The 21088-nt window shown below is 25.0% G+C and overlaps 1 protein-coding gene across 3 annotated transcripts in view; it reads left to right on the top strand.

The window, feature by feature from the left end:
- The first annotated feature begins 1704 nt into the window (after positions 1–1704).
- The window catches only part of Vha100-2 (V-type ATPase subunit a family protein Vha100-2), a 47922-nt gene continuing 28538 nt past the window's right edge, over positions 1705–21088 (top strand). Inside the window, exon 1 of one of the 3 annotated variants that reach the window (XM_089219157.1) lies at positions 1705–2324. The gene's annotated coding sequence lies outside the window, so the exon portion shown is untranslated. The remainder of the gene's footprint in view (positions 2325–21088) is intronic. The other 2 variants (XM_089219162.1, XM_089219161.1) reach the window with 2 other exon arrangements.

Below are 21088 nucleotides of genomic sequence, written 5' to 3'. Positions count from 1 at the left end.
CGAGCCAAAGACATATTCATATAAATATATTTATACATACCTAAATATAAAAATGTTTTTATAGTACCATCATAAACAATAAACATTGTACTTTTATTCTTATATTATCTATTATTCTCTTATTTTGTTTTTAAATTATAAATCTGTGTACTCAACTGACGTACGCGCAATCATACTTACACTCATAGCAGGCGGCATCCAGTTTACTGTAGGGGCGTCATGGTCAGGATTAATTAATTATTATTATATAATAATATTAATTATAATTTATTATTAGATCAATTTTTGAAATGTTCATTTGAAAATGGATCTTTTAGGGCTGGTTTAAATCCTATCACTTGGTGGGCCGATATACCTTGTCTACCCGACGTTAACCATAATAATGCAATAATAATACATCAGTACCATTTAATATCGTAATATTATAATATTTATTATACTGCTATATTAATAAAAAAAATATCAATAATAATTAATAAATGCTAGTTATAAATACGACCACCGACCACCACGACATAAAGAAGATAATATGTCTTCAATCTTCTCTAGAATCGTGATTAACAGTATTAGAGCTATTATTATTTATTTATTATTCAGGAATGTTATGCGCTTAAAAACAACGACAAAAACCGTGACAACGTGAAACTCTTAAAATAATTAAAATTCGTTTATGACGTTTATGTGGAAACCAAAATCCTTCATATAAATATCTAATAGGCTGTAGTAAAGTTAATTTTCCAAGTCCAAAGAGAGTACCTATAATTTTGCCCATACGACATTATGAAAATAGACAAAACTGGCGAATGTACATTAGTCATATTTTATATAGTACGTAATTGTACGATAGTATAAATAAAAGAAAGTATAATAAAAGAAAAAATTATTCCATGCATTTTTTTTTCCTGTACATGCCTACCAGATTACTCCCATTTAAATATTTAAAATTAATCGATGTTAAAAATAAAAATATAATTTAATTTGATATAATCGAAATGGTAAGTATAAATCAGTGACGTTTTGAGCCCCCCCCCCCCCCCGAAATTAATTACCATATACGCCACACGCCACTGGTATAAAAAATATATGATACAATAGAAGACGTAAAATCTTATTGCTACGACCCAGAATATTCTAATTTCTAGGCTTCATATTTATGTGTTACATAATCTAGTTTAGATGATAAAATAATAATTCTAATTTGAAAATTTTTGGACCTTGGGAAGTGATCGTTAAGGACAGGAGAACGAGGAGAGCCCCTGTCCAAGAAAGTGAGAACCGTGGTAATTTTATGCCACAAATCTACAATTTATAGCTACATTGCCCATTTGGCCGTGGGTACCATGGGTGTCACCGTGCCGGTGCCAGCTCGGTTAGCCGGTATTGTCTTATCACGATTCACGAAAGGGTTGATCGAACTTTTGGTTGTCTAATGTGCACAACCTGTCCGCGTTAATTACCAAGTGATAAAGTCCATACAATCGTACGTACATAATATACATATAATTTCGTATTATGTACAACTACTACTACGACGACGACCACTACTACTACTATTACTACTATCATACTATTCCTACTACAGTCTACAGCACACTATCTACAGGTCGTAGTGTGGGTTCTCCTCACTTATTAAGCACACACACACACACACACACACAAACATATATATTATATATATATATAAAATATAAATATATATATATATGTATGTGTGTGTGTTGTATTATATTATACGAAAAATTGTTATTATCATTATTATTATTATTATGTACGTTACCTGTGTACATAATATTGTTTCACGTTTCATTTTAAGTTAGTTTGTTCGTATTGTAGGTAGTCCGTGTGCCGTGCCGCGCTGTGCGTCTGTAAAATGTTTAGATCAATTTTTAAATTTTCATTATTACCTACATTTTTATTTAAATAGTGAGTAACCGGAATAGTTTTTGTGCGTTTTAGTGTATAATTTATATTATATAATATTGAATTGGTATCTGGTATCCTTAAGTCCAATGGGAAGAATATCAGAGTATGACTGACACCTTGACTGCTACGCTTGATGTGTCCGACAATCAACTGGATTTCTGTCCTAGCGGCTAGCATACATCTATAGTTTCATCCTAAAATCATCTATGTATGAATATTTTTCAAATGATCGATGCCATGAAACACTCATCCTAATTGGTTCTTGCCAGTTTAAAATAAATCAAATTTTGAAAAGTCGTCCTATTTTAATCCTAATTACATGTACATAGTTACGTGAAATAACTTAAAAAATACTTGCTCTTAAGTCAGTTTTCAAGAAGGCAGTGATCACAAATATTACGGTAAGAACATACTACAATACCTCTATTATATTTTCACAATTAATTCTGTGTATGGTTTCTTATTTTCTAAAAAATTATTTATTTTCAAACTTTTGAACAAAATTTAATATGTTTTTAATTAAAAATACTACGCACCTTTGTTATAAATAAATATTTTTATTTTATCTCTTCTTGGAAATGATGTAAATCATATTATACACTTAGATTAATTAAGAGATAATTCATTAATCAATATGCATGTATATATTTTATGTGGTAGATTAGTATAAGGTGGCAATGTTATCAAGCACCATCATTAGTTCAAAACTCAGTGCCAGCTAATCTATAGTGTAAAATGCAATAGGAAACTATTGAAACTTATGCTATCCTAGTTAAGCAACATTAAACATTGGTAGACAATTGTTGTACTTATCTCATAGTTTAATTACCTAGGTTACTTACCTTAAAATTTTTTTCCTGATCCATCTCCTCATAAGTATTAAATAATGATTGGCATCTTTTTATAAATTAGCATTTACATTTTAAAGCTAAATTTAGTTAGTTGAGTTTATCCTATCCAACTTTTAAATGTTGAACACAGTGAATTGTTACTAAATATCTGTTTGAGGTACCTACCAATCTAGTATAATATAATCTTCAACTAGGTATTTTCTTCAACCAAAATACCTACTATATATTTCTCATGTGTAATCTACTACAATTCTTTAAGTAATCCATGTTTTCTTTGATAAAATTAGAATTTTTTGTGTTTAAAGTAAAAATGCTAAATTGGTCATTTTATTTGACCTATGTTTTATGTCCCAAAGTAGTATCTAATTACATAGGTTATATAGCATTATATTCTATTCAATATTCTATTTTATTCTATTTTTATACCTAGAATAATAATTACTTAGTACTTACTCATAGTTCATAAACTATAATAACAATAGTTCAATGAGACATTGTTTCATTAGTTTTATACTCTGATATTAATTTTTACAAGGCTTTTTACTTAATTTGCCTAGTATAATAATGATAAAAAATGGATTGTTTCATAATCAGTTATGAAATGTTTAAATTACATAGCTATATTTTGTATTGTCATATATATCTATCCAACAGTGGTAAGATATCTTAAAACCACTTGAGTGAAAACCATTTTTAAGTGATTGCATAGGAAGTTTTTTATAAAAATATAATTTAAAAAGTTAACAAATAAAATATTCATGTTTATTAAAATTGTATTTTAGAAATAAAATAGTTAGCTTTTATAGAATGTTTCAAGCTAAATAATTATGTACCTACATAAATTAGGCATAGACGCAACTAGACCAATAATTTTGGGGGTGCACAAATAGTGAAGAGCTTACTGACCCGTGGGGGCAAGCCCCCACACACCCACACCGTTCATCACATTAGTTTTCATATTACATTTATAAAAAAAAGACTGCTAATGTAAAATATATATAATATACATACTTTGTTTTAATAATGGTACCTAATACAATTTATAGGTTAACAAAATTAAATGATCAGAACCACCTATTTTAACATGATTTTACTTGAATGAAAATTATATTTATTTTAAATTTGTTCACTTTTCAAACTATTTGTTATATACCGCTCAATATTTAATATTGATGAATTGGTTAGGTTAGGTTTATTGTATAAGCGTACATTGTACCCCTGAAAGAATAGAGTGGCACAAATCAAAATATAAAATATATTTTTCATGAGTATTCGAGTATTTATTCCAAATACTTTTCAAAAGTATTTTACACAAGACTGCGATAGATGTTTTAAACTGTGTGGCTTTGTCTACACTCTACAGTTATAATATTGTAGACAATGTTTTTATTAGATGAATAAAATTGGTAGATATAATTATTTTTAATTTAATTTAAATTAAAATGTCATGATCTCCATGAATATATATTAACCATTATAATAAAATATATCCGCACATTTCACCATGTCCTCAAAAAATTTCTAATCAGGCCCTGCCGGTTTATTAATTTGAAAAAATAAACATTTTTTTATCAAACATTTGAATTTTTAAAAGGATTAGGTACTTCAAATAATTTAATATTTACTACTGGTTAATTAGTAAATGTTTACTTTTTTCCATTTAAAAATAATAGATTTCACATTGCTTGTTTAATTGTGTATGTAGTTTATATAACACTCAAATAGATTTAAAATTAAAAAATGGTAGGTTAGCATTGCGGTGTAGGAAGTTTGTCCATCGTCCCTTCGGTCCTCGGACAGGATAGTGTAATCTTATACAGTATTCAATTTGAATGCAATGATTGCATTCGATAAAAAACGATTCTGAGCGGACGAAAGAATATTTTTTATTTTATTTGATATTTAAATATTACACATTTCTATGTTGATAAACAAAGCGTTTTTTGCAAAGCAAAATTGAAATCCCGTTCATTCGTAATTTTTCGGTGATTTTTTATCGAGGCGTTAAATAACTATTGGGAGAATTGAAAAATTACCTTCCTAAAGTACCACCTGAATCCAATTTGCTAAAAGAGAGATATTATATAATATGTGGCAATTCGAAGCACTCCTTCAGGTAGAATTTTTTTAACATTATAAAAAAAAACATTATTTTTTTTTTTTTTTTTATTAAGAGAAAAGCCTCGATAACGTGACCATTGGCTTATTTTTACATCAAATGACGACTTAAATTAAATTGTACAGTTCAGTATCTTTCAAAAATAAAATTATGTTTTGGGTGGATTTTTCGTCAGGGCCCAGTGCGTCGTGAAGGTGTTCCGGTATGTTGAATTTTTGTCTTGCCTCTTTTGTGTCTCTGCATTCGGTGATAATATGTTTGATTGTAGATGTAATTCCGCATGTAAGGCATATTTTTGGTGGCTCCTTTTTCATGAGGTGACCATGTGTGTAATGCGTATGACCTATTCTGAGGCGATTTAGTACGACTTCCTCTCTTCTTTTGAGCGACATAGGGTTATTCCATTTTTCGATAGTTCTTTTTATCTCATTTAATTTACTATTCATTTTGAGCCATTCTTTTTGCCAGATATTTTTGATTTGGTTGTATATAATTTTTTTAGTATCTTTGTCGGATTTAATATTCCACACAGTTAGTTGATGTAGATTATTGGCTTTTTCCTTGGCAAGTAAGTCGGCTCTTTCATTACCAGGTATTCCGCAGTGCCCGGGAATCCATGCGAAGATTAAGTTATCGTTAAATTTATTAGTCAAGTTAATTATTTTATTAGTTATAACATTCTTGTTATTAATATTACTAAGACTAGCTAGAGTGCTCATGGAGTCTGTAAAAATTATGTACTTATTATTATGCAGGTTGGCACTTATTATATAGGATAGTGCTTTATATATAGCTAGTGCCTCAGCTGTAAAAAACATTATTGTAATACCAACATTAAGTCAAAATGTTGAAAAGTTTTGAAGATATATAAACAAATGAGCGATAGGTTTAGTTTTGATAAAAAAGTTAATTGCCTATAATTTAAAAATAAAAAAGTTAGACCAACTATTTAAAGGGTATTTTTTCATCATTTTTAGTATACTTTCATATGACGTTGGCCAGTCACTTCCCCTGGAGGCCTGGAACACATTGTATTTATTTGTATATTATACAATATGCCTATATACGAGTAGTATATCTAATATAGGTACATAACATAATAGACACCTACCTATTTTTCTCAATATAATAGATATCTACATTATGGTACATTGGTACAACATATTAAAGAAAAAGACTTATATATTTTTGGGAGTGCACATTTTAAACTTGGGGGTGCACAAGTCCCCTGTGCACCCCCCTAGTTGCACCAATGAAATTAGGATGTAGCTCTCCGTAATTTTATCACTTATATAAATTATAATATCTCTGTATATTATGAGATTGAACAAAAATATATACAATATTATATTATCATTAAGAAATTTGATTGAATTTTTACATGAAAATAAAATACTGAATTTGTAGTAGGAACTAAGTGCTATAAATATAAATTAAAATATTTGCCTGATTGTAGTCTTATTCCAGGTAGTTGCATACAATGTATTTTTTATTATTAAACAATTATGATTGCATTTATTTAAGTTGTTTAATTAAAAGTATTATATAGTTAAACATTCATGAATAGGTTTTAGCTACTACCACCTACCTATTTTATTTGGTAGAGTTGGAATAGTAAATCAATAAATATTCTACAACCAAATTCATTTCAAAATATGTCACAAGTCAAAATAATTTAAGATTGAAGGACTAATATAAAATTATTTATCTCTGAATGAAAAAAATCTTACAATGCTATCATATGATTTTATGTAATAAATAGTGAAATTTTGTCCATATGATTGCTAATGATGTCAATAAAATAGTATGAATTTTATCATTAGCAATTATTTAACCATTAATGATCTTTCTCTTAAGTGATTTCTCACATAAATAATATGCTTGATATTTTATTTTATTTATAAGGTTAAAAGTCCATTTTGATTTTTACACCTTATTTATTTCTGATAATAATAACTATGGGTATGTGTGATTGATAATAACAATTATTTAAAATTATATTTTAGGAATCTCCTTATTATATATAACATATTTAAAGTAATTTTGTTCCACGAAATTCCAATTATTATTAATAAATTAGATACTGTCTACAGGCTATACAATTTTATTATTAAAATCTATAAAAAATAATGTGATTGAATATAATGTGCTGTCAATGTACTAATGTATGGGTAGGTATAAATATAATTTAGTGTTTAATTGAATGTAAGAAAATAGAAGCCATTTGTAGTACTTATTGATATTTTATTTTATACTAAACAATTGTCATTTACTATAGATTCATTTGAAAAATTTTCATTAAAAAAACAAATTATAATAAATAAGTATTATTAATTAAATATCAAATCTGATATTAACAAACCTACATAATTTAAACAGCAAAAATGTTTAAATAATGTACCAATTAATATTGTGTAAAATAATAAAAAAAAATATTGTATGCAAGGTGCAATGTTAAATAATTTTCTACAAATACTTAAATAATACTTAATAACAGTCAACAATGCTATTAGGCATACGCTTAGTAATAATTTATGAATTGATATACTTAACTATAGTTACATAACCCAGAATAGTGGGTACATATTCTTTAACTATACCTACTTAGTTAGATGACGTAATTATGTTTTTTTTTTTTTTGTATCTTATCATTGTTGAAATAAATCCTGTTATATTTATTTAGATAATCTATTTGTTTTTATAGTATTTATTATATATATTACTTGTAATTTCATTAATGTACAGTAAAATTATTGTTAAACATCAACTTGATTTTGATAGACAGTACTCTTCAAGTAGTATTTATGTTAAGAAAAAAAAATATCAGGAAATGATGAGGGAAATGATAAATATTTAATGTTGATATGTAAATGGTATTAAGGAGTCATATAATGTTCATTAATTCATATTTTTCTGGTTAAAGTCCAAAATGAACAATTGCCAAATAACTTTTTCCTGATGACAATAGTTTCTATATTTCAAAAGCATAATAATATGTGTAATTAAATTTTTTTCAGAAATTCAACCGATTTTGTTTAATACGACTAATAGGTATACCTAACCTATATAATATTATGATGTACATTAATATGGGATAAGATAGATAGCATTAAAAAAAATTAATTTCTCTGAATATAATATTAAAAATTAATAAAATTAAATGTTAAAATTTGTACATAACTAGCTGTAACTAAACTAATTTTAGAACTACATGATTTAATTTTGAGAGTTTTATCTTTAATACTATAGAGGTAATCCATAAAATAAAACCTAAGGTTGTGATAAAATAGTAAAAAGTTATCTAATAGTTACTCCATTTTATATATATTATAAAAATTAAAAATATTTTCTGATCATAGCAACTAATAAATAACCCTAAATTATTAGGTATATTATGCACTCTTATTGTTTCATCAAACTAAACTGTTTTAAGCTATTATGTAATTTATTCTTTTAAAATATTAATACAATCGTTTTATACAGTGTATTTTTATTAAAATATATTGTAAGTTTTATTGAAGTGCAGAAAGTAAAATATGTATATACCTAATATTTATAGAAAGATAGACATTTAGACATATGTATCAATTTTTTCTTCTACTTAAAATCTTAATTTATATTTAATGTTAAAAGGAATTGTTCTTAGGTTTTATTATATTTTATATATTTAGATTTATATATTTAGATAATTTATAGAGAGCACAAACTAAGATAGTATCTTTATCTTAGTTCGTGATACCTAGAGAGTTCTTTGATTAATATATTCCAAGATATTTTCTTTTATATTGAGTGACATAGAATACTAAAATTATTATATCAAGTTGGTAATAGCCATCTGTAATTATAATCTGTACCTATATAAGAAAAATTCCATGGTTTCATTCAGCATATTATCAATGTATTGTTTCTAATTTAAGTTATTTATTAATTTATTGTTCTTATCATCAATTAAAATATTTACAAAACTCATTTCCTCCTAAATTGTAAAACAGTGCATATACCTAACATTTTAGTTAAACAATTCCAGTTATGGTCCATATAATAGATAATTGTTTGAATTAATTAACTTAAATTAATGTAGTAATATTTAATTATTTGAAGACTATTTGTTTTAGACAGGGGTGTGTTAAAATGGGTGAGGGTTATTGTGACACCTATTCACTATAATTTATTCTTTTTATTCACTATTTTGTGATTGAAAATATGAGTTATAGTTATATAATTCAAAAAGCTTCGGCCTAACATAAGAGTCAATCCTGTTTCTAACTTATATCTATAATGCTATACTACATTTGTCTTACTTCCCTTCTTCATGGAAGTATTCCATTCAATTATCTTTATGATCTCTAAACCTAATAAGCCTAAGCACCTTGCCAGTTCTTATCATCCTATCAGTTTACTACCCATTTTTGCAGAGCTCTTCGAAAAACTTAATTCTACTTAGAATTACACCAATAATCTACCAACTTAATATATTATCAAAATTATAATCTGATTTCTGTCACAAACACAACACAACTCACCAAATCCATAGAATCACCGACAAAATCTCGGCCTCCTTCAAGACCAAGCAATACTGCCCCGGTATAGCGTGGCCTTTGACCACGTTTGGCATAATGGGCTTCTATTTAAACTAAAGCGATTTCTCCTTTTGCCATATTATTTAATCATCAAATCATATCTTGAATATCAGTTTTTTCTGTCCAAAAAAATAATTATTCAACTGTACAGTACATAAAAGCTGGAGTTCCCCGGGGCAGTGACCTATCGGCCTATACTTTATAATATCTTCATCGTTAATATACCTACATCAAATCAAACTCTTCTCACCTCATTTGCTGACTACACAGCAATACTTACGTGTTATGTCAAATAAATTTTCTGATATCGCAACTCAAAATTTACTATTACATTTAAATAAAATAGAATCTTGGTCCATGAACTAGAAAATTAAAATCAGTGATGAAAAATCCGCACAGATGAATTTTTCACTAAAAAAAAGGAAATGCCTCCCACTAAAGTTCAATAACAAACCAATTCCACTTCACCCGTCAACCAAATGCCTAAGTATAACTCTGGATAAAAGATTAACCTTGTCAAACCACACCAAACAAAAATAAAAACAGCTTAACTCCCACCTTTGTCTACTTAGACCTCTACTAAAATCAAACTTGAGTCTCAAATACAAACAACTCCTATACAAAGTAATTATCAGTTCAGTATATTATGGCATCCAAATTTGGGGCCCAGCAAAACCCGCAAACATTTGCCCTATACAAGCCTTCTAGTTAATTACCTTAAGATTTATCACCGGTGCTCCATGGTACATAACAAATGCAGTCCTCTATAACAACCTAAAATTACAATAATTAAACGAGCTTGCTAAAAGCCACTACAAAAGTTTCCATTCAAAATTAACAAACCACATAATCCCCTTCATTCAAAATATGTTCTCTCTTACATTACCAAAAATTCACCGTCGATTAAAAAGAAACTGGTCTAGAGATCTCCTAAAACAGGAGAAAAAAATTCTGAAGTTCTGTTAATGAATGGTCTCCTCTTCATGTTATTCATGTTTGTATATTTTTTATGTTATCCTTATTACTTATTGTTTTTTATCCTAAACAGATTGAATGTATTTAAATCAAAAAAAATTTATAAATATGTATATTTTGAATTTTTTGTTTGTGCTTCTCCTGCATAAGATATCTTTAAATACGCTCCTGGTTATAGGTATTAATAGCTTATAAGAAATCATTTTTGCATAGGTTGTGTAGCATATTTTTAAAAATTTAATTACTAATTACTAAGTTTTAATTATTTTATTAGTTTTAGGATTATTTTTTAAATCCATACGTATCCAAGCTATGTATACTAGTTGTGTAACCCTTTAATTATAAAACATAGTGTTATCTAATATTAGGTTATATATATATATTATACAAAAACTATATACAATAAGTAATAGGTACCCATTTGAAATATAAACTATGTTTTGAATAGCCGATTAAAAAGTTTTAAAATAATATAAATTATAAATATAAGTTTTGGTATGAACAATATTATGTAGGTCATAAGATGTAAGAATATTATGTGGATTCCAGGTAGATAGTTTCAACTTTCAATAAAGTAGGTAATAAAGTTTAGTGCTTAGAATCATAAAGTAAGCAGTTTAACTTTCTAATTGCATTGAAAAAAAATTTCATCAGAGATAAATACATTAAAATAATTGTTGATATAAATATATTGATGTAATATTGATGTAATATTTATTTTTTAATTTATTAGGTACATTCTATGTATACTCATCAGATATATCCTTTGCATCTTTAAATGTTTTCAAAAATAATTTTAAATGAAATAAAATGTTTTCAAAATTATATCATATCTAGATACGAGTAAATGCTTATAAATTATAAATATTTAGTGAATGATTAAATTATGTTCGGTAGCTTAATTTTGAATCATAACAAAAACAACTTATTTTGACTATATTTTGTGTTGTGTCAATATTACAGATTTCCCACCATTTATTTAGTTAATCCTTAATACTTAAAAATTGTATGATATATTTATTTTACTTCTGACCCTCAAAGTTGAACACAATAGCTTTTTTACTGTTCCTGAAGATGATTTACAAAAGCACACTCTACACAACAGTGTATAAGAAATATTGGTACATTTCAATTGCTTCACTGAGAATAGAAAATTATGTTTGTATGTATTAGCATATTTTAAGCTATTCTAAGTAATAAACCAATAACCATTAAATACGTATAACTGTTGATCATAAGTAAATTTTATAATCCAAGCATAATAAGAAAGCTGTTAGACAAATTATTTTATAGGTAGAATAAAATTTAAAAATAATTTAATACAAGATTATAAATAACTTTTAATTTCAATTATAGCCGAGCAAGAATAACAAAATATTTTATATGAAGTCTGTAGTTAATAGAAATTCAAATTTAAACGAGGTTTGATATTCATATATCAAATGATTTCTCATAAGAAAATTGTTTATATTTTGTTGTAATTTAAAAAACTGTTAACCATAGAAACTTAAAACATTTCTTTGCTATTTAAATCAACAGTCTCTATTAAGTGGATGAAAATTTCAATAGATAAAAAGTTGATATTGGTGTTTGCTCTGCTGTAACTATAATTAATTTAAATTTAAGATTTATTTATTCCTAAGAATTGAACATTTTATAAATTTTAACTAAAATATACTTCGCAAATATTCATTATTTTGAAAAATTTTGTCAAAATTCTAACTTTAGAGCCCTGTAACAAAAACTTTCATGAAAATTTGTATTACATTTTAAAGTTATTTGACAACAAGTTTTTTTGTTTTGACTATAATTAAAAAAAAAAAAACAATAAAAATCTGAATTTCCTTAAGGTTTATAAATACCTTAAAAAAGAATTAAAATATTTTGAAAATTTTATCATGTATTAAATATAATACAATAAATATTGAGTGAAAATTTGAAATATCGAGAGTTATTAGTTTTTGAGTTATTTCAACTCGACTAATTACTGTGCAACAGAGCCAGTACCTACTTGCTCACATTTTAAATGTCACCAAGTACATAAAACAAAAAATAAATTCTTATTTTTTGTATAAAATGTATTTAATTTTATAATTATTGAAATTTTCATATTTATAACTTATATTTGTTTGTTTATCAACATCAGTTTTAGCAATAAAAAGTTTAGTTACATAATGTGTACCTACTGTAAAATAATATTATCTAAATAATTTATTGTTGTCAATAATATTTTTATATGTATATAAGGTATAATGTTCCAATATAAATACCATATTCTACATATTTTAGATTATGCAAATTACATAAATATTTTATTTTATAATATATTATTTGTAAATTATCTAATTCAATAAACACTTTTATAATTATTTTTTAAGTTGATTTATTACTAGTAAGATAAAATGATGTAGGTTCATAGAATGTTCTAAATGCAAGCATAGAATATAAATATTTATCTTGGTATATGATACAATTGTATAATTATTTATAAATTATTATTTTAAAAGATATTAGGTACTAGAATTAAAATATTAAACTTATTAATTTTTATGGTATTAAAAACTATTTTAATTGTTTAAAATTTTTCTGTAATTAATAGTGTGTTTTTCATTTGTTTATTATTAATATTAATAAAGTTACTTAATCTGATTATTTTTTTAAATTTGCTTTTACTGATAGATATTTTTCCTTGTATTTTGCTTTATAATTTGTATTTTAAATGTTATTCTATTGTACTATACTCTAAAGCCTTTCTCTTTTATTCCCTAAGGCTTTTATAATTGCCACATTTTTACTGGGGTGTGAAATGATAATTATGTACAGTTGTCATAGGTACTGTGTTTTTTTTTTTAAATTATTTAATTTATTTAAAAAATGTATATATTCAAGCCCTTGAGACCACTTTTTACACATTGCCGTGTATAGGTATACATTTTCATAGATATTGATGAAACATTAAAATTAAAAATGTATTATATATTTATAATAATAATATATGTGTGTACATATATATGAATATATATATAATAAATTGGTTTAGATGTTGTACTTCTGATACGTGATATTTACATTATATATTATGAATTGCCGTTACACATTATTATATCCAACCTAACATAAAACACATTGATTAAAAAAAAGTTACAAGTTTTAATTGTTAACGTTCTTAAAGTATTTTTAAAATTTAACTCTAAAAAAACTTTTAAGTGGGTAACACTACTGTACATTAGGTGTCTAGAGACTATATAGTCACTATAATGGGTGTGTTTTAGAGAACGGTGCATGGACATTCGTTGTGTCTATTTAAAATGTGTAACATACCAAAATTTACACTCAGCTGTCAACAGATCATATTTGATTTGGTTTAAAACTTGTACATTAATTTTAAAGCAAGTTATCTGTGTTTTAAAATTGTAAATTATCTATACATCTTAAAATACTCATAACTGACTTTCAAATTAAAATATGATAAAAAACTATGAAATTCCTTAGAGAATAATTTTACCTTTAAATTTTATGAGAGGTAAATTTACTCTTGTTTTTAAGCTAACAGAGCTAAACGTGATCTACAGCTGATTACAATGTTAACTATTTATGAGAATCCTTGTTTTAAATTTTCAATTTTTAGCTATGTAAAATTATAATGTTATAATTTTTATAACCAAAATAAATTTGAAAATGTTTAAGATTTTGTTAAGATTTGTACTTTGAATACGTATGAAAAAAAATCGCGCCTTTAATATTTATTAACTGAAATAAAAACAACGTTTAAGGAATCTTATATTTAATTTCCAAGTTTTTTGATCCGATTGATAAAAAATGTATCGCATTTATAGAATAAAAAGTTTCAAAGATTTCAAATGTCTTTAAATAACTCAAAACGATTTAAAATATTTTGAAAATTATATCAAATATAGGAAATAATAAAATAAACATTTGATAAAAATTACAAGTTCTTACATAGAATATTAAGTTTTTAAATTATAAGAAAATTATTGTTTTAGAATTTGTTAATTTACTGGTTAATCCAACATTGAAAAACGAATTGCTAACTCAAAATAATTTGCCAATTTTCGAGATTTTACAAACTTTATCAAAATTTTAACTTCAGACGATCATGAAAAAATACTGTAGATTAACGCTCAGTTTTTTTAATCTCCACTTATAACAACTTATGAGAAACATATTAAATTTTCAACTTTTTTGCCCGAGCAAAAAATGTTTATTAAAAATAATTTTAAAAAAAACTAATGAAACTTAAAATTTTCTTATGCCTTTAAATAACTATAAAAGAATCACAATGTCTTGAAAGTATATAGTACATATAATATAAATTACTTATATATAAATTCAGTGAAACTTTGATTTGTCTACGGTTATTTTAGAGTTACGAAAATTAGTTTTGCGTAAAAATCGTAGTTTTCTTTGTTGTTATTTAAGATTTGTTTTTTACATTAGATATTCAATGGTACCTACCTGCATTTTTTAAATATTTTTGAACTCCTATTATAACAATTTATCATGAATATTGTATTACATTTCTGGTCTGTTTGACAATCGAAATATTTTTTACCGATATAGGTAGTTGAAAAAAATCCATGAATAATTCAAAATATTTTGAAAATTTTGTCGTCTACAGAAAAAGATCAAATAAATATTTGACGAAAATTTCAAATTTCTATACGGAGTTATCACAATAAGCGATGTTGTCAAAACTAATTTTGGTATAAATTCATGTTTTTTTATTTATTTTGTTTTTTCCGCTTATATTGAAAAGTACTTAACATTTTTTACTTTTGATTCTCTCAAAGTATCAGCTAAATACTGTTTTCTACCAGATACTACCCCTTGAAAATCGAATAAATTTTACTGTATCAAAAGACGACAATGGACACAAAACAAAAACAAAATATAAAATAGCATTAACATAATTAAATTAATATTTTAACTACTCCGATCATAATCTAAAATTTTAACTTTAAACGATAATTAAAAGAAAAATAACATATGACTTTCGACGATGTATATTTAATCATTTTGAGTAATTGGAGAAATTATGATAAACCTCTAACTTAATTTTTATGATTTTTCAGCTTAACATTTTTTCTTACTTATTATTCGTATTAATCGAAAAAAAAAACTAAAAATAGCCATAAGTGTTAATTTTATAACCAACTCTAAAAGTAGAGAAATATTTTGAATATTATATTTATTTAACTAATGCTAGTATAAATATTTGATAAAAATTTTAAGTATAGGTAGGTTCAGATATTAATTTATGAATTACAATAAAACAAAATTAATTTTGCCGTTAACTTTTTTAGTGTTAAAATTGAACTGAATAATTAAATTACGTTAATTTTTATTACTTATTTAAATTTTCTTTTCTAAAAAAATAAAATAGAACATTAATCAAAAGATATTTTAATATAGAGCCTTAACTTAAATATATATGTAGGTGGTATATTACATTAATATATTAATTAATAATTTATTAGTTTTAATTAGTGACGATGCAATAAAATCAGATCAAAATATTTTCTTATTTAATTACATTTTAACTGTTAGTTCTATTGTCAAAAATTTAGTGTGTTTTTTTACAATTTAATTGATTAATTAGTTTCTTATATTAATTTTAGTTTGTCAAAGAGTTTTATTCCAAAGACGACTATAGATGCCATGATAAATTCATTTGTATAGGTACTCATTGAATTTAATTATGGTGACCTTGCGTTAATCAACGATGTAGGCCTGTCATAGTGTCATGCTGCATGTAGGTTTGGATAATAGAACTTAAGTTTTTTTGTTTGTTATCTATTATTTTTGTATTTAATGTCAATGACCCATTTGGAAAAAACCCTACACTTTTACGAGTCTATAGCAGGTCGCTAAGTTTAATGAGCAACTAACGATATTCGCATGTGCAGTATGGTAATCCACTTTGGTTAATAACTCTAAGTCATAACCATCCCCAATTGGTCAATACTAATATTCAAACCTTAAGTAATCAGACGACGTAATGTTGTGGTAATTCTTTTGTAATGTATATTATCTATTACTATTAAAATAAATATAAGTTTTAAGAAATAACGTATTACATTTCGTATTTAACTCATAAAAATCTAGTTAATAAAATATATATAGAAATGATTGACATTATTTTAAATTCGGTTTCACAGTAAATAGTAATATGTTGTAGGTTAAAAGTTTATAACCTATGACAGATTTTATAATTTATATTAATTATTCTTCAGACCGACAATTTAATATAAATTTAGAATGAGCTTTGATAAAATAAAACTAGTATAATACGATTTTACTAACAATGTAAAATATAAACACGTTTATGTATTAAAGGTAGATACATATTTTTCTAAAACTTTTTTAAATAGTATGACTTTTTAATATGAATTAATAGTTCTTTAATGTCATGAGAAGTAAACATCACCATAAGTTAAAATTGAAAATTGGTATGTATTTGTATTGTTTACGGTATTTATTTCTAAGATCAAACCATCTTGTATAAAATAATACATACAGATTTATATTCTACGCAGACAGTATAATTATATTATACGATTGAATCAATTTGACGTGGTTATCAATATTGAGGATACATTCTAGATGTAGATATTCTATAATATTAGAGGGCGCTTGATTTTCAAATCAACATAACTAAAAAAAATATAGAAATATCAATTAGTATTTTTATTTTTAACGGTAGTAAGTAATATAATCACGACATTTTCTAGAGGTCTTGACATGGTTTTATAACTATTAACTAAGGCCCGCCCAAATCTACCTATTACGTCAATGATAATCGTTAGACACCTGAAATATTTAACAGTTCAACTGTTCAAACACTGTTTTTTAATCACCATAAACTAGTCTTATGTTATTTAATTTTATCCTTGATTCTTACTACTTTTAGGTTAGTAAATTAATTATATTGGTAAATATTTCAATTTATCTTGTGTAAAGTATATTGGAATAACCATTAAGTATGCGACAATTTATTACAAATATTATAAAAACAGAGTTTTAATTTTATGAAATTTAATATTTTGCTGTTGTGTATCTTATAATTGTTTTATTACATTGTCTCTGTATTAGATTATAAAAGATATATTAATAAAATTATATTATAATTCAAACAATAAATTAATAAATGCAAAGTACTAGTTTTTTGATTTCAGAAAATTTCTAAAACTCGTTATTGTTTATATCTTTAGGTACCAGAAGTCCAGAACAATGTATGCTATGAACTAAGTTGATTTTGATTCTAAAACTGATTTTATTTTATTTTTAGACGTATTCAGATTACTGTTGGATCTTCTCTTTTAAATTGTATTTGTCGATAATATCTACTCTGCTAGTTTTATCCACTCAGTTCGTTGTATAAAATGTCCTTTTATATTTTTAGTGAATTTAAGTAAGTACACAAATAAAAATCAACAGTCATTTTTTGTTCACATATTTGTATAAATGATTAGGAATATAAATTTTTAATATACTAAGTTGACTGTTTTATATAATTAAAAATAAATTAACAAAATATATGATGTAGTTTTAAATAAACAATATAAGTAATTAGTTATTAATTATAAGTCATTATTATAATATACCATATAAAAAATGGATAAGTAACCCACATCCCACATAATTTTAAATAGGCGCGTGAAATGCATTTTATAGTGTCATAACTCATACTCACCAATTCACCATACATACTATAGGTTTGAGAGAACCAACTGGATGTAACATGACAATTGACGACCTCTTAAAATTTAAAAGGAGATTTTATTGTTACAATAGATCTTGTATAATATTAAACATTCTACTCATCATTTTTAAGGTATTGTTAACGAAAGATATTCAATTTTATATTTATAAATTGTACATAGCACAATTGTATCCATAGTAAAAATATATTATCTAATCTAATCTTATAACAATGAATATAAATTTTAACCGTTAACCAGCTTTTTATTTGTTAGAACAATTCGATAAAATATACTGTTAAGAGGTAAAAATAATCAAAGTTCTCATTTAGAATAATACTTTAAAAAAATACCGTTTAATGTGATTTGTTTTTATTTTAAAATTTTATTGATAAAAGGTTCAGCTACCTAGAATACTTATATATAGACAAAAATTTGCTACTTTTAGATTCTGAGCCGAACAATGTATTGATTTTACAATGATGTGTGTTTTTTTATTTATTTTTTTTGTGTGTGTGTACACGATAAGTTGTTGAAATAATCCTTCGATGTTCAACTTCAGTACCTTTTCCGGTTGGAAAGTGAATCTAGTTGATGCATTGGGGAGGTCAAATTTTGAAATTCCAAATAATTTTTAAAAGCACCGGGAAAAACCAAAAACAAGAATTGTTACACAAAATCAATTTTTGAGAAAATCGATTTAAGATATTGGTTAAAACAAATTACCGTAGACACATGAAATTTTCACTGAGTGATTATACTGGCATTTTCTGTATATTATAGCATATAACATTTTCAAAATACTTAATTTATTTTTTATAAATTACATTAAAATTTTATTCGTTGGGTAATAAGATTCTAAATTTAACACAAGACTCCCAACATATTGTCACAATGGAAGTTAAAAAATATTAAAAATACATAGTCACCATTTTTATTAATAAGCTCTAAAAGTTAAAATTTTGACAAAATACGTAAAAATCACGACAATTTGCATTGTATTTTGAGTTAGAAATTCATAAAAATGTATTATATTAAATCTAATATTTGAAAATTCAATACGAGATTCTTCTTTTTTTTTATCAAATAAAACATGCCTATCGGAAAGCCAAATAAAATGTTTATGAGCATTTAAATTACAACATTCATTCAATTTTTCTTGTACCGATATTCTTATTTTGTTGTTATAAAAAAACAAATAACTGTAGAAACTTGAAATTTACACCAAATGTTTATTTTATCAATTCCTAAACTTGAAAAAAATTTCAAATATTTTTATTATAAAACTTTTATAGCTAAGGATTGAAATTTTATAACAGAGTTCAGCATAAGTAGTTAATTCTGCGGCAAAAGAATCTAAAAACTTAAAACCAATTTTTTTTTTTATAATTATTTTAAGTTCAAATTAGGACGAAATTACTTATAAAATAACCAAGAATAACAATTTTAGTTCTAATATTAATAGTTAATGCTGTTAATGACTTATATTAATACTTTATAATAAATTTTATATGATTGTAAAATGTTTATCTTTGAATCCTGTGTTGATTTTACAATGATGTGTTATTTTATTTGTGTGTCTGTCAACATATTTTAAAACACTAAAAGTGCTTCTATTCAATTTAAAACTTTAAGAGTGGTTTCTTTGAAAAAAATATTGGTTTTCTTTAATTTTTTGAATTCATTAGATACTCCCTTATAAAATAACAATTTCTCCTGGACTAAAACTTCTCATTTAGTACTTCAAAAAATATTAATCGTAGAATTTCGAAAATATTTAACCTAATTGTAAATTAATTATAGGCATAATTTTACCTAAATGATCAAATTTTTTTTAGATTGTTGATAAAAAAAAAAAAATAATTTGAAAAAAAAATAATATTATCTCGTACAAGTTATCTTCACCAATTTAAAAATATCTAAAATATATGAACACAGTTATTTTCAAGCGTTTGAGTTTGAAGTTGAAAATTTTACTAAATAAACGAAAAATCTCATACTAAGATAGGTGCGTATATATATTATATACAATTAAATTTGCAAAATGTTGATATTAATTTTAAATCATGTATACGACGAACCAGCGCTTCTTATTGAATCATACGTTAATAACAGCTAGTGTAATGAAATATTCTTAAAAATTAAGGACAGTATACGATCAGAATCGTTTATTGCATGCAATGGTTTATCATTGAATTCAAAATTAACACAACGATTATACTATACCTTACTCAATGATAAGATATTTGACAACTTATCTATACAATATGGCGTCTTCCCCGGTTTTTTATTTAATTTATTTGTTTTTCTTATTTAACTATAAAACATGCATATATTTAATTTTTATTCTGAATAACTAACATTTATAATAATTAAGCAGGAGAGCAACATAAAATTATCATCGGTGCTCAAAAATTCTCAGTATGCCTCTGCCACTCTCTACGTAGGTTAGGCTAACCTGACTGGTTTCTGGTTATTTTTAAATATGAAATATATTTTTTAGATACTAAACGTATATATTAGTAGGTACCTGTAAATAGTTTATAGTTATGTATTGTTGCCGTTAAATAACCTTCTAATAATTCCCTAATATTAGCATAATTTTTAAACATTTCATCTGTCCACAAATGATAATAATAACTATAAGTAGTAAGTTATTTACTATTGATAGTTATTTGTTATAAATAAAATTATAAGATTACCTTTTAATAAGAATTTTATATTAATAAAAAAAACATACATGATACATTTACCTCAAAGTTAAATTAAAAACAAATAACAACTAGTGTCACGTAATTTCAATCGTCGTTAATGCCGTGTTATTGAATTGGCCTGGGTGGACTCTCTCCCTTTGACCTAGACAGAGGAAGCATCCTAGCTGTGACGTCAACAGGCTACCCCACTTGTCCCATTGGTATT

This window comes from Diuraphis noxia, unplaced genomic scaffold (genome assembly GCF_037042655.1).
Source record: "Diuraphis noxia isolate RWA-SAM2 unplaced genomic scaffold, SU_Dnox_SAM2 contig0002, whole genome shotgun sequence".
NCBI classification, from domain to species: Eukaryota; Metazoa; Arthropoda; class Insecta; order Hemiptera; family Aphididae; genus Diuraphis; species Diuraphis noxia.
Note: the sequence above shows the minus strand (reverse complement) of the source record. Positions and strands in the feature narration are given on the sequence as shown.